The following is a 10,116-nucleotide window of genomic DNA, read 5'->3' as shown; positions in this document are numbered from 1 at the left end:
GAAACCCCATTAGGCTATCAGTAGATTTTTCAGCAGAAACTTTACAAGTCAGAAAGGAGTGCCATGATATATTCAAAGGGCTGAATGAGAAAAGCTTGCAGCCAAGAACACTCTATCCAGCAAGGCTATCATTCAGAATAGAAGGAAAGATAGTTTCCCAGACAAACAAACACTAAAAGAGATCATAACCACTAAATCAGCCCTGCAAGAAATATTAAAGAGGACCCTTTGAGTGGAAAAGAAAGAAAGTCAAGGAACTCACAAAATAAAAGGATTTAAATATGGCACCATATGGGCGCCTGGGTGGCTCAGTCATTAAGCGGCTGCCTTCGGCTCAGGTCATGATCCCAGAGTCCTGGGATCGAGTCCCACATCAGGCTCCCTGCTCAGCGGGAAGCCTGCTTCTCCCTCTCCCACTCCCCCTGCTTGTGTTCCTGCTCTCACGGTCTCTGTCTCTGTCAAATAAATAAAATCTTTAAAAAAATAAAATAAAATAAAAATAAATATGGCACCATATACCTAAAACATGGGGGGGGTGGTAAACGATGGGTTTAAACTTAAACAATCATCAGTTTAATATAGACTGCTATATGCAGAAGATGATATACACAAACCTAATGGTAACCACAAATCAAAAACTGCTACTATGAAAGAATAAAGAGAAAGAAATCCAAATATATCACTAAAGAAAACCAGAAAACCATGAAAGAGAAAAAGACAAGAAAGGATCAGAGAAGGACTACAAAAACAACCACAAAACAAGTAACAAAATGGTAAAAAAATACATATCTATCAGTAATTACAATGAATGTAAATGGACTAAAAATTCTAATCAAAAGATAGGTGACAGCAGCGCCTGGGTGGCTCAGTTGGTTAAACGACTGCCTTCGGCTCAGGTCACGATCCTGGAGTCCCAGGATCGAGCCCCACTCGGGCTCCCTGCTTAGCAGGGAGTCTGCTTCTCCCTCTGACCCTCCCTCCTCTCATGTTCTCTCTCTCATTCTCTCTCTCTCTCTCAAATAAATAAATAAAATCTTTAAAAAAAAAAAAAAAGATAGGTGACAGAATAAATAAAAAAACCAAGATGCACCTATATGCTGCCTATAAGAGACTCATTTAAGACTTAAAGACACCTGCAGATCAAAAGTGAGGGGACAGAGAAATATTTATCATGCAAATGGGTGTCAAAAGAAAGCCAGAGTAGCAATACTTATATCGGACAAACTAGACTTTAAAACAGAGACTGTAACAAGAGGCAAAGAGGGCACTATATCATAATAAAGGGGACAATCCAACAAGAAGATATAACAATTATAAATATTTGTGCACTCAGTGTGGGAGCACCCAAATACATAAAACAGTTAATAAACATAAAGGAACTAATCAATAATAATAATACAATTATAGTAGGGTATTTTAATACCACCCCCCACTTACATCAGTGGACAGATAATCTAAACAGAAAATCAGCAAGGAAACAATGGGTCTGAAAGACAAACTGGATCAGATGAATTTAAAAGATATATTCAGAAAATTCCATGCTAAAATAGCAGAATACACATTATTTTCAAGTACACATGGAACATTCTCCAGAATAGATCACCTATTAGACCACAAAACAAGCCTCAAAAAATTTTAAAAGATCGAAGTCATACCATGCATCTTTTCTGAATATAACACTATGAAACTAGAAGTCAACCACAAGAAAAAATCTGGAAAGATCATAAATACATGGAAGTTAAATAAGATTCTACCAAACAATGAATGAATCAGCCAGGATATAACACAAAAAATAAAGAAATACATTGAAACAAATGAAAATGAAAAGACAATGGTCCAAAACCTTTGGGATGCAACAAAAGCGGTTCTAAGAGGAAAGTTTATAGCAATACAGGCCTCCCTCAAGAAGCAAGAAAAATCTCAAATAAACAACCTAATCATACATCTAGAAAAGCTAGAAAAAGAACAACAAATGAAGCCTAAAGACAGCAGAAGGAAGGAAATAATAAAGATTAGAGCAGAAATAAATGATATATAGAAATTTTAAAAAACAATATGACAGATCAATGAAACCAGGAACTGGTTCTTAGAAAAACTCAATAGTATTGGTAAGCCTCCAGCCAGACTCATCAAGAAAAAAACAGAAAAGACCTAAAAAAAAAAAAAAAAAATCACAAATGAGAGAGGAAAAATAACAGCCAACACCACAGAAATACAAACAATTATAAGAGAATATTTTGAAAAATTATATGCCAACAAATTAGACAATCTGGAAGAAAATTTCTAGAAACATATAAACTACCAAAACTGAAATAGGAAGAAATAGAAAATTTGAACAGACATCTGATAACCAGCAAAGAAATTGAATCAGTAATCCGAAATCTCCCAGCCAACAAAAGTCCAGGGCCAGATAGCTTCACAGGTGAATTTTACCAAACATTTGAAGAATAGTTATTGCCTATTTTTCTCAAACTATTCCAAAAAATAGAAATGGAAGAAAAACTTCCAAACTCATTCTATGAGTCCAGCATTACTCTGATTCCAAAACCAAAGACTTCACTAAAAAACAGAACTACAAGCCAATATCTCTGATGAACATGGATGCAAAAAGTCTCAACAAAATACTAGCAAATTGAATCCAACAGTACATTAAAAGAATCATTCACCATGATCAAGTGGGATTTATTCCTGGGCTGCAAAGGTAGTTCAATATTCACAAATCAATCAATGTGATACACTACATTAATAAAAGAAAGGATAAGAACCATATGATCCTCTCACAAGATGAAGAAAAAGCACTTAACAAAGAACAACATTCATTCATGATAAAAACCCTCAACAACATAGGAACAGAGGGAACATACCTCAACAAAATAAAGATGATATGTGAAAAACTACAACTAATATTATCCTGATGGGGAAAAACAGAGCTTTTCCTCTACAGTCAGGAATAAGACAGGGATGTCCACTCTCACCTCTGTTATTCAACATAGTACTGGAAGTGTTAACCTCAGCAGATAACAAAAAGAAGTAAAAAGCTTCCAAATGAGCAAGGAAGAAGTCAAACTTTCACTATTTGCAGATAACATGATACTCTATATAGAAAACTCAAAAGACTCCATCAAATAATTGCTAGAGCTGATACATGATTTCAATAAAGTCACAGGATACAAAATGTACAGAAATCTGTTGCATTTATATACACCACTAATGAAGCAGCAGAAGGGGAAATCAAGGAATCAGTCCCATTTACAACTGCACCAAGAAGAACAAATATTGTGAAAATGTCCATACTGCCCAAAGCAATCTATACATTTAATGCAATCCCTATCAAAATACTACCAGCATTTTTCACAGAACTAGAACAAACAATCCTAAAATTTATATGGAACCACTAAAGACCCTGAATAGCCACAGCAATCTTGAAAAAGAAAAGCATAGCTGGAGAGATCACAATTCCAGACTTCAAGTTATATTACAAACCTGTACTGATCAAAACAGTATGGTACTGGCACAAAAACAGAAACACAGATCTATGGAACAGAAGAGAAAATCCAGAAATAAACACACAACTTTATGGTCAACTAACATTTGACAAAGCAGGAAAGAATATCCAATGGAAAAAAAAGACAGTCTCTTCAACAAACAGTGTTAGAATACTGGACAGCAACATGCAAAAGAATAAAACTGGACTACTTTGTTTTACCACACACAAAAACAAATTCAAAATGGATAAAAGACCTAAATATGAGACGTGAAACCATAAAAATCCTAGAAGAGAACAGCGGCAGTAACTTCCTTGACATAGGCCGTACGTAGCAACTTTTTCTAGATAGGTCCTCTGAAGCAAGGGAAACAAAAGCAAAAATAAACTATTGGGACTACATCACAATAAAAAGTTTCTGCAGAGTGAAGGAAACAATTAACAAAACTAAAAGGCAATCAATGGGATGGGAGAAGATATTTGCAAAGATATATCCAGTATGGGGTTAGTATCCAAAATATATAAAAAACTTACACAACTCAACACACACCAAAAAACCTACAAATAATCCAATTTAAAAATGGGCAGAAGACATGAACAGACATTTCTCCAAAGAAGACATACAGATGGCCAAGAGACACATGGAAAGATGCTCAACATCACTCATCACCAGGGAAATGCAAATCAAAACTACAGTGAGATATAACCTCACACCTGTCACAATGGCTAAAATTAACAACACAAGAAACAAGTGTTGGTGAGGATGTGGAGGAAAGGGAACACTCACACACACTGTTGGTGGGAATGCAAACTGGTGCAGCCACTCTGGAAAACAGTATGGAGCTTCCTCAAAAAGTTAAAAATAGAACTACAGTATGATCCAACAATCACAGTACTAAGTATTTACACAAAGGTTACAAAAACACTAATTTGAAGGGATATATGCACCCTGATGTTTATAACAGCACTGTTTACAATAGCCAAATTATAGAAAGAGCCCAAATGTCCAACAATTGATGAATAGATAAAGAAGATGTGGGAGATACACACACACACACACACACACACACACACACACACAATGGAATATTACTCAACCATCAAAAAGAATGAAATCTTGCCATTTGCAATGATGTGGATGGAGCTAGAGAGTATAATGCTAAGCAAAATAAGTCAGTCAGAGAAAGACAAATACCATATGATTTCACTCATATGTGGAATTTAAGAAATAAAACAAAGGAGCAAAGGGAAAAAGAGAGAGGAACAAACCAAGAAATAGACTCATAAATCTAGAGAACAAACTAATGGTGGGGGAATGGGTGAAGTAGGTAATAGGGATTAAGGAGTACATTTGTGATGAGCACCAGTTGATTAAATAAAAGCTTTTTTAAAAAGTATATAATCCTACCAAAAATAAATATATATCAAGCTAAAAAATTAAATAAAATAAAAATTAATGTGTAATGAAGGAATTGGCCTTCACTGTTTATAATTATTTGGAAACATTTTGTTTTTAGCTTATACTCTTTGTTCCAGGAGAGAATGTTATGTGAGCTTCACATTTTAGCAACAGTGTCCATGTATAATTCCCCAGAACCACATGTAGAGATATTTTATTTCAGATCTAATGCCTGAACAAGCCATTGAATCAATGACTTCAAATAATCATTACTGTCACTATCATTTGACCACCCACTGCAAATCAACCTCATCTCCTGGGAAACAGTAGAATAATTCTACTGTATGTATATGATAAAATGGAGCTCTGGAGGAAAAGGTTTGGGATCATCACTAATGCCCATCTATCTTAAAAGCTAACTGAATCACATTAAGCTTTTGCTCCATATGGATATATTTTAGAAATTAGTTTGACCTGAATGTTAAGAATATGAGCAAAATCTGCTATCTTTGTGTTTGGAATACATAATATTTTATGATTATCTTGTTATGCTAACCTATGGGTTATGTGCTTCTCTTGGATGTACCAATTTCACAGCAGATCTCAAAGGTCATACACCAGCCCCTCCCACTCAGATTTATTTCTTCCTTTACCATTTTCTTCTAGCCTTTGTTGCTTCCATGACCTTCTGGCTTTCCTTATGGATTTACTTGGCTAATGTGAGATAAAACATAGTATAACCTGGTGGTTAAGGGCATGGGCTTTAGAGAACTAGATTTGAACCCTGGCTCTGTGCTCTAGCTGTGTGATTCGGAACATGTCTTATAATCAGTCTGGACATAAGTATCTTCATCCATAAAATTAGGATGATATCCACCTTGCAGTTATGTTGCAAAAATTCTTACGGGGACATGTATAAAGAGCTTAACACAGTGCCAGGATCACTATTATTATTAGCATTTTTATTACACCTTTGCCAAGAGCCAAATGGGCAACTTTCTGGCCCAAATATTGCAGCAAAAAGGAAGAGTAAGTCATCAGCAGAGAGCTGCCAGGACTGGAAGCTATGAACCATCCTTTATACTGGTGACTGAACTTCTACCTGTACTCCAAAGCATTGTGTAAGTCACTGGGAATACAGAGGAGCATATGGAATAGTCTCAGCCTTGAAGAAGCTTATAGCCTTTAGAAGAAGAATTACCACACATAAAAAAACAAGTAGTAAGTAAATAAATAGGGGAGAAGAGACAAACATCCCTTGCAGAAGAATTCCCAATAATTTATGTAGCTGTTCTGCCCTCAAGGAGGTTGAACATAACTCCCCCCTCCTTAAGTGTGGGCTGCACATCATGACATCCTTCCAAAGAGGACAGCATGGAAAGGGGGTATAAAAGAGTAACTTTAGAGTAGAGAAACCTGACAAACACCATCTCAGCCACATGACTAAGGTCAATGTCAACAGTAATAATTCATGTTGATAGGATATACATACCCTTGATATGATGTGATGAGAATGTTACTTCACCTCTGTGGCCCTCCTCCAAAAAACCATAACCTCAACCTAAGGTGAGAAAAACATCAGACAAATCCCCATTGAGGGACACTGTACAAAATATCTGACCAGTACTCTTCAAAATTGTCAGGGTCATCAAAATAAGGAAAATCTGAGAAAGCTTCACAGCTAAGAGGAGTCTAAGTAAATATGTGCAGATTAAATGTAATGTGGTATCCTGTATAGGATCCCGGAACAGGAAATGGACATTAGGTAAAAACTAAGGAAATCTGAATAAAGTATGGGCTTCAGTTAATCATAATGTGTCATACTGGTTCATTAACTGTGACAACTATACCATACTAATACAAGATGTCACTAATAGGGAAAATTGGGCGTGGGATAATAGGAACTCTGTATTATTGATTTTACTGTAAACCTAAAACTGTTCTAAAATAAAAAGATTTTAAAAATCAGTACAAGAGGGAGACAGCAGGCTGGTCTGTAAACCATGTGACTCTTGATCTCAGGGTCGTGAGTTCAAGCCCCACCTTGGGCATGGAGCTTAATTAAAAAAATAGTAATAAAATACAAATAAATAAGTATCACTACAAGGGAGCAAATGATAAGATAGAATGTGATTGATTCATTCATTCAACAAATATTTCTTGAGTGCCCATTATGTGCCAGACACTGTACTGGGAACTAGGGGTACAGCAGTCAAAGAGAGATCAAAGAGAGGAAGACCCTTGATCTTGAGAAGCTTACATGGGATGTATGCTGGGCCTTAGAGAACAAATTTATGTTCCCTTTCACAGCTTTCCTTGCTCAGGAGGGAAGTCTCGGTGGCACTTCAGTGGCCAATGTGACCTCTATTATTTCTTTTTAAATAGGGGCAAATGTGATCCAGTCCATAGTTTAGCAGTGAGAGGTGAAAAGAACTTGCTAAGAAAGGATGGGTCCTGGAACAGCAGAGGGACAGCTGAGAGGCAGCCAGTGTTTCCTAAGGCCTCCCAGACTCCAGAGAGATGGCATAACCCTCAAAGCCAATATGTGCCTGGGGAGCATTTGCCCAATCACAGCAAGTGGCCAGGGGAAGGTCCCTTCCAATCACCTGGTCTGATCGCCTTCACTTTATAGGAAAGGAAAGTGAATTCCAGAAAAAGAAAGTGATTTCTAGTGGTCATAGGGCTATCTCAGAATCAACTTTTTTCTTCTCCAAGTTTTTATTTAAATTCCAGTTAGTTAACATACAGTGTAATATTAGTTTCAGGTGTAGAATTTAGTGTGCATCAACTCTTTGATTTTCACTCCTCAGAAGCTGTAGACATTACGTTGCTAGACATCATCAAAAACCAAAAGGCTAGATGTACATACTTGCTTAGTATTAGATGTGAACAAAAACAATCAGAAAAACTAGATCTAGCAAAAAACATCAATGTAGTAGAATAACATAGGTGATGGGAGTTTTCTTTCAAAGTGATTATGGTCTATAACCAACCATAAGAGCCTATGGGATACTTCAGGATAAACGTACACTTCCCTAAAGGGAAAAAATTCACTTTAAGGTCACTGTAACAGAAATAAAACCAAATTACTATGTATTGTATTAACTAAGTAAGTTTAAAAGGGAGCTAAACTAGTGTAGGAGGTGGGACAGGACTGATACTCCTTTTAAAGATAAAAATAAAAGACCAACAACAAAAGTATAAAAACTTCCAGATGACACCAGATTCATACTTAGGTAAAAACAGAACAGAGAGAGGACCTGTAAACTAAGAGCTTATCCATATAGGTAATGAGCCAAATCTAATCAGATAACCATACCATTCTTGAGAAACTTTTGAGCTGTCAGCAGCATCCTGAAGCCTAAAGATGCCACCTAGGGGATTAGTTTTAGATGTAGTTCACTCCCTTAACAAGGTCAGCCCATTCCACACAAAGTTAGATCAAACAGCATACTTGGGAAAAATTACTTTTGAAATTGAGTTTTCAATTCTTCTGTTAAGGCTGTCTTTAAACAACCATCAGGCCAAAAGATGCTTCCATGTTTTATCTGGGAAATACAGTAGGCATATTTTTGATGGAATTTTAATGAAAGGATAATGAAAAACTAGAATTATTAGCTTAATCTCTAACATTGAGCTAAGCATTACGTACCCTGGGCAGCCCATTAGAATCACCTGGGAGCTTTAAAAAGTTCTAACACCCTGGTCCCATCCCAGACCAATTACATCTCAGGGATGGGGTTCAGGTTTCAATACAGTTTTAAAGCTCCCCAGGTGATTCCATTGTGCAGCCCAGTTAGGAATCCACTGCCCTGCAGGGAGTTAGTCTAAATATTGAATATCAAATTGTCTTAATTAAAGCAGGGTAAACTAACCAGGCTCTCAGGAGTATAATAACCGGAAATGTCACCCAACTGAATACAAAACTGTAATTTTAACAATTTGTCTTTTTAAGTCAAACATACCCAGATTTCTTTGTTTTTCCCTCTCCAGACATTCCCACAGCAGATAAAACTACCTCTCAAGTTCAGATAGTTTTTCCTCATTTTACTTATGGTGAGTATGAGATACAAACTAAGTGAGAATGAGCAATCTCATCCCCACTCCCCCACCCTCCTTGGTTGGCCTTTCAAACCAGAAAAATAAGTGAAGAATAACTTCTCTTAAATGTTTCAAAACAAAATAATTAAAATTGTATCTTTGGGTAAACAACCATGAAACTCAATGAGATATTTCCTTTATTTTTTAATAGTCACAGACTTAGGGTCAGTCATGGAAATAGCTGCATAGTTTTGACTCTGCCAAATGGTTCAGTGAAATTACATCACAGGAGGGTTGTGCCCTGTGGGAGTCCTGAATAGCATGCACCCCTCTGGCCATTCAGGCACCTGCCTGCTGAGCTGTGGAGTGGTAGCTTTTCTCCAGGATGTGAACTCTCCCTCATTATGTAGCATCATGACAATTTGCCCAGCCTAATTGGGAGGAGATTACCCAACGCTGATTGAGGACACCCAATAACCAATAATGAAAAAGACAGCTTTAATAGTCCTGAAGGTTTGAAATTTCTCCCAAGAAAAATATCAGGGGAGGTGGCTAGATTACTGGGTTTCTAAGAAAAGGGTAACTCTCTGCCATGGAAGAGATTAAATCTTTAAAGCAGCCATGAAAATAAGAATAAAAAACCTTCCAGCCAACAAATGTTATTTAATGAGTCTCTTTCTCTCCAGAAGACATTCAAATAGTAAAGGGAATGAAATCAGCACTCCCCAGTTGCCTGGTACAAATACTGACTCATTCCAGATGGAGAGAATAGTTGTAAAACCACTACAATATTTGGATTTCAGGTGATGGTGGTATGTTTCTTTCCTTATACAAATGTGTGAGAATACCACTAAGCAATAAAAAGGAAGGCACACATGCTACAACATGGATAAGCCTCAAAAACATTATGCTCAAAGAAGTTGTACCATCCCATTTATAGAAAATGTCCATAAAATGCAAATGCATAGACAGGAGACAAATCAGTGTTGCCCAGGGTTGAGGGTGGGTAAGGGAACTGTCAATGATGAGAAGGGATCCTTTTGGGAGTAACGGAAATATTCTAAAACTGGCTTGTGGAGATGGTTGCACAACTCTGTAAACTCACTGAAAATCATGCATTTTACACTTAGAAGGGATGGATTTTATGGCATGTAAATTATTGGTTATTTTCTGGACTAAAATAAAATGCTAT

This window comes from Leptonychotes weddellii, chromosome 9 (assembly GCF_054177405.1).
Source record: "Leptonychotes weddellii isolate Sample4059 chromosome 9, ASM5417740v2, whole genome shotgun sequence".
Classification (NCBI taxonomy): Eukaryota; Metazoa; Chordata; class Mammalia; order Carnivora; family Phocidae; genus Leptonychotes; species Leptonychotes weddellii.
Note: the sequence above shows the minus strand (reverse complement) of the source record.